Raw genomic sequence first — 6,000 nt, 5'->3', positions numbered from 1 at the left:
GCCCTGAGATCTTTACTCACCAAGGTCAATGAATGAATATTCCAAATTATTGCACAAAGAGCTATCAGCTTTTATTCCTAAATAAAAAAAAAAAAAACATAGGTGTCCATAAAGGTCTCCAAGAGAATCTAAGGAAAATATAACTCCAGAACATTAAGAATATTGGTATTTATGATGGGCAAGTCCATAGAGGGGAGATGCCACAAAGACAGTGGCCATCAGAGGAGACCAGATGACAGATTAGATTAACTAGTCTTCCAATTGCTAAACCAGGATTTACCCAGATAACCAAAAAGATCGTCATTCAATGAGCCAGCACAGGTGGTAGAGACTGTCCCTGCTATATTTCCGGTATTGCTGGGCACACTCTACAGGCAGGCATTCCTGTCCTCACTCACAGATGCGGAGGAGACAGGATGATGCAGGTTAATTAACTCCATCAAGGTCACAAAGCTAGTGCTCAGCAAGGTGGTGCAGAAGCCAGGACTTCACCGTGACCCATATGGTAGTCTGACTTCAATAGAGGCATGTGGCTACCTCATTTCCCAGGATGCTTGCAGCACCCGGTAAACTTGTTCACTGCAGAACCAGAGTGGGGGGCACTGGTGGAAACCAATCCAAGATCAAGGTTTTAGTAATCTCAGAGGCAGGGAGTTCTGCCACACAGTGATGCTGTCATGACCTGTGACCAGCAGGTGGCAGTGTCTGCAAGCCCGCTGCCATTTGTCCCAAAACCAAAGGCTCTGAGGTGTCCCCGATGAAAGGCTCATGGGAAAGAATCTACTCTTCTCTTTTCTCTGTTACCCTCCCTCCCCTTTCCTTCTCGGCCACCGCAGTGGCTTGGGGGATGGGGCAGGCCACGCCCAGTGGCCTGGGGCCAGGGCTGCACTGACCCGGGTGTGGATGCCAGAGCTGTTGCTGGGGGTAACCTGGGCAGTAGTAGCTATGAGTTGAGCATGAGAAACTCTTGGAGCTTGAGGAAGCCCGGCCCTGGGGGCTGCGGCCGAGCCTGCTGGAATCTGTCGCCCCAGTTCTTTCTGGGGGAGATGTTCGCAGGTCATCTCAGGGCTGAGGACACTTTCATCTCAGCACTAAGGGGAGGCCAGCATCTCAGACACAGAGAAGGCAGGTGATTGTTACCCTTTTCCCTCTCTCACCCGCCCAGGAGACCCAGTCCAGGGCCCTGTTTCCTCCCCTCTACCCTCTCTCCAGTTCTGAGTCAGAGAGGTCAGAGGCCATGGAGGGTCCAGACAGAGGGCACACCCCTGGATCCTCACTCTCTCCACCTTTCACTGGTAGGCTCTCAGTGGACACCTGATCGTCAGCTTCCCTGTACACAGGGGTCTAAAGCCAGGAAGGGTGAGGAACACGCTTTAGGCACAGTTTGATGCAGATCTCTTGACTTTCAGGAGCATCAGTTAGTGCGCGGCTGCAGGGGCACAGGCGCCCCCAACAGTGGACAGGGCAGAGGCTGACCCTCCTCATGCCTCACCTGAGGGAAACCCTGCACAAAGATAAAAAGAGACCCTCTGGGGGGCAATGGAAAGCAAAGACCCAGCTCACAGCGGGGACCCTGATCCCATAAGGCTGTGATGCCAGATGACAGGCTGACTTCTCCTTGTTGGGGACTTGGCTTCTTCACATGGACAATGTGAGCTGCAGAGTATTCACCTCTGCTTCTCTTGTCATTATACACAGGGGAGGTGGCTGGGTGGGCAGGACGCCCTGTGCAAGGCAGACAGGCCAAAGTTCGCTGCAGAAGGGGCTCTAACTGGCAGGATCCAAGACTAACCTCCCGAGTGGCATCAGCCCGGAGGCTGTGTAACTCTCCAGGGTGAAGGTGCCTCTGGAGATGTGACTGTCACGGGTGCAGCATAAGAACGGTCTAGCACGCAGTGTGGGAGGCTGCCTGGAAAGGGGAGCAAGGTCTTTGCCGTGTGAACACAGGCTGGGTGGAAATTTGTGACGATTCGTCACTGCCTGGAAAGTTGGTCTAAACGACCCACAAGTTTCTCCCCCGTCCTGGGAGTCACACTGAACAGGGGCTTGGTATCCAAAGGAAGCCAACAGCTCCTGCAGGGAAAGGATGAGCAGCAAAGTGCTCCCAGGGAAGGAAGTGGGGACCAGAGTGCAGGACCACTCTCCGCACTCAGTTAAGAAACGACGCCCCAGTCAGCCTGCTCTCCCCTTGCCTGCTTGAGAGCCAGTGTCGTCTCTCCTCCTGAAGGAGATCGCTGGAGTCTGAGGTCTGGGGCTGGGGCTGGCCACCAGACAGATGAGGATTAACAGTTAGAACTTCCGGTCTCATTGGCTTCCCACTTTCATGAACTCTGGTCCTGCCATCTGCTTCTGGGCTTTCCAGTAACTGCTGGGACAACCCAGAGAATGAGGACTTTCCCTTCCTAGAGTGCTTACCATCAAGGTCTCCAGGCTGGGAGTGAGCCCTCTCCTGCTCAGCAAGCAGCCAAAGGTCCCACACCTTGTATGAGGAAGCTCCAAGTGGGCCTGGGGCAGGCTGGGACTGTGGGCCCAAAGAGGCTCTGGCTTCATGGAGTCAGGAATGGATGACCCAGGAGCTCCAGGCCTCAATGCTCATTCATGGCTTCAGAACCATGGGCAGGGGCATCTGGGGACCCAGGCACAGGGAGGCCCTGCTACTGCTAAAACAGATTGTTGCTGGGCACAGTGACACATGCCTGTAATTCCAGCGGCTCAGGAGGCTGAGGCAGGAGGCTGAGGCAGGAGGCTTCTGAGTTCAAACCCAGCCTCAGTCACTTAGGTCCTAAGCAACTCAACGAGACCCTGCCTCTAAATAAAACATGAAAAAGGGCTAGGGATGTGGCTCAGTGGTTAAGCACCCCCTGGGTTCAATCTTCAGTACAAACACAAACGAACAATAAAAAACACAGATTGTTTTTCATGGCGGGTGTTATGAGCTCCCTGCTGACAGCAGCGGCAGGAAGGAGTCCCTGGGGATACTCTCATAATCATCACCTGAACCTCAGTTCCTTTCTCTGCCAAGAATCTTCCAGAGAGCCAGACATGGAAGGCAGGAGCCCCATATCTCCACGGGGGAAGAGGGAAAAGGTCAGTAGACCTAAGCTCTTCACTGTCCTTCCCCCCAGAACAAAGAAAGTCAAGGGCTGGGCAGAACTCAGGCTCCGCCACTCACCAGGTGACTGTGGACAAGGTGTTGAGCTTCTTGGTGACTCTTTCTGTAAGATGGAAATGATAATACCTACCACACAGGATAGAGCAGCTGTGACAATTCGATGGAATGAGGTCTGTAAGGCAATGGGCAGGTTAGCAAGGGCTAGCGTCATTGCTTAAGCAGAGAAAAGGGAGCCAGGTATGGCCCAGATACCCTCTGTCTCCCTTCTCTCTGGCAGCTCCAGTGTGTTCTCTGTTGATCAAAAAACTCCCCAGCCCTGGTTTCCCATCGAGTTACTTGGAACCACTTGACAGTCTCTTCTACCTCTGTGAGCTGCTTGCAGCCTCCTCTGCCACCCTAAACTTCCGTGAGGTTTTCCTGTACTTGATGAATTCACAACACATGGAGCACCTGGCAATAAGAATTTACTTGAAAGAAAGAACGAATAGAGGGGTGACTGGATGAATGAATGACTGATTTCCCTCAAGGGATGGACCAAGAAACACAGGTGGGAGAGGTGAGGGCCTGCTCAGCACACAGCTGGTGGACTGGTTCCAGCAGCATCCACCACCACCTGCAGTCTCCTCCAAAGGTTTTCAGCCAGTCATCCCTGGCTCTCAGAACAGCCTGGGGGTGGGGAACAAGGCTACTGAACCTCTTCTGTGTCGACCTGTTATCCTAGCCACACAAACTTCGCATTTTACAGACAAGGAAATTCAGCCTGAAAGAAGTGAAGGGGCCTGCTTCTACAGAGTACAGAAAGGGACACCAACCCACCCCTACTTCCTGAGTACCAAAGTGGCCTCAGGGTATGGTATCATGTAATCAACAAACATCTGTAACCCACTATGCCAAGATTGTGCCAAGACCCCTCAATTTTCTCCTTTATACAGCTGGGAAACTGAAGCCAAGACAAGGTGAGGGGCTTGCTCTTTAGAGATCAAAGCTAGATTTGGAACCAGGATTCACTGACCCCTGCTCAGAGCTTCCAGGATGTTTGCACGAATCATAGTGGAGTTGATTCATATAACACTCGAAGGCCGAACAGCAGCAGAAAGCAAGTGCGGCAAGACAGCAGGACCCAGCCTTGGCGGTAGCAGGGAGACCCCCTGCAGGTCAGTGTGCCTCTGTGGGGGCGGAGGGGTTCTGCCAGAGAGTCTAGGTGGGTTCCTGCACTGCCACTTTCTATTGGCATCAAGAGAGGGACACCCATGATCATAACTGTGTTGCCTACTTTCCAAGCTCCGTCCTTAGATATGTGCATTTCCGCAGCTGGAAGAACTTCAAGTCCTTTGTGCTGATCTCGGTCTGGGGGTCCTCCTTTCCCGCCAGGACCCACTTACGCTAATATCAGGTCTTTCTCTTCCTCCCACCAGATAAGCCTTGGGGTCTGCGAGTGTTGACCGTCTAAGTCCCCAAACGTCCCTGAGCGTTGAGTGGTTCAAAGTCCCGGGCTGAGGTGTGCCGAGTCTCCGCGATAGCCTGGAGGGCGGCGCTTGAAGAATTCGCCTGGGACGAAAGAGCGGTGCAAGGGAACTCGGGAGTCTGGACAGCAGTTGGCCCAGGAGACTCCCCCAGCCGGGCCTCTTCCATTGGGCGGAATTTGTGGCAGCCAGGCAAGCGTGGGATCTACGCGGCTTTTGATGAGAAAGAGTCCTGTTGACGCTGATTACCCAGAGTGATTATGACTGCACCGTCCTGGTCTAACCGAGTTCAGTAGCAAGCAAATTTAAAGGAAAAGGACATTTCGTTGGGGATCCGTCCCGCCCAGGCCCTCTGGTCCACGGTTCATCCAGCTGGACGTCCCTGCACTGAGAGGATGTGCGGTGTGAGTAGACACCCGCCGATGAGCTCCCTCCTCCGTGCCTCCCCTCTCCAGGACTTACCCCTGACAGCTATGGACCCAAGTGTCCTGCCACTCACGCGAGTGAGCCCAGGGCTTGGCCGACACTAGGCACCCTCTCCACCCACCCCGGCTGCGTGCCATAACAGCAGCAGGGAAATGAAGGTCCGCAGGACCGCCCAGTGCTGTGCTGCCTGCCCTCCCGGCTTCTGGCCGCGAGCGAGCATACCCGTAGCGGGTTTCCATTCCGGTCAGACCCTGAAGAAACGTGGCCACCGGCCTCCCAGAAGGCGGGAGGAAGGTTGTCACTTGGATGCATAGTCGAACACGGAGCGTCACTCGGCACAGAAGTCCTCGCATCACCCCTCGCTGTCCCCGTAATTCCAGAAATCCTGTTAAGAGCTTGGCTCCTGCGTTAGCGCAAATTCCGTTCCCAAGCTTTTCCTTTCCTACGGTCCATGCCCGTCTGTCTTTCTGGACTGTCCTTCAGGTCGCTCGCCTTCTCTTCCTCTTCTATAGGTCCCCTCCCTGCCTAGCCTACGCCTCCGATCGTTGGGGCTTATGGCAGGGTAGGGGACAGCTGAACCAGGGATCCAAAAGACGCCTTTGTGGCCACCCTTGTGGCCTTTCTGTGAGCTTTGGCCACAGGGTCCGGTGCACACTGGACGGGAGGGACCGAGCCCTTCCGCGGCCCCACCTCTGGCGTGCCGGGCACTCGCGGCTCCAGGAACAGGAGTGGGGAGGGGGCGGATTTCTCCGCAGAGAAGTGGGGAAGAAGCTGGGACAGCACGCACCACACCCGGAGCCTCGAACCCAGGCGCGCGTTTGTGTCGGGCGCAGCGCCCGCGGGGCAGAGTGGGGTCGTCTTGCCGTGGGGAGGGGAGGCGGGGCACTGGGGAGTGGCGGGAGCCACCGCCGGTAACTCTCACTGGGCGAGGGGTGGTAGCGGAGCGCTGGTGGCAGGGGAGGCTCCTGCCTGGACTCCACAACAGGCCCGAGTCGGGGG

The sequence above is a fragment of the Sciurus carolinensis genome, chromosome 13 (genome assembly GCF_902686445.1).
Source record: "Sciurus carolinensis chromosome 13, mSciCar1.2, whole genome shotgun sequence".
NCBI classification, from domain to species: domain Eukaryota; kingdom Metazoa; phylum Chordata; class Mammalia; order Rodentia; family Sciuridae; genus Sciurus; species Sciurus carolinensis.
Note: the sequence above shows the minus strand (reverse complement) of the source record.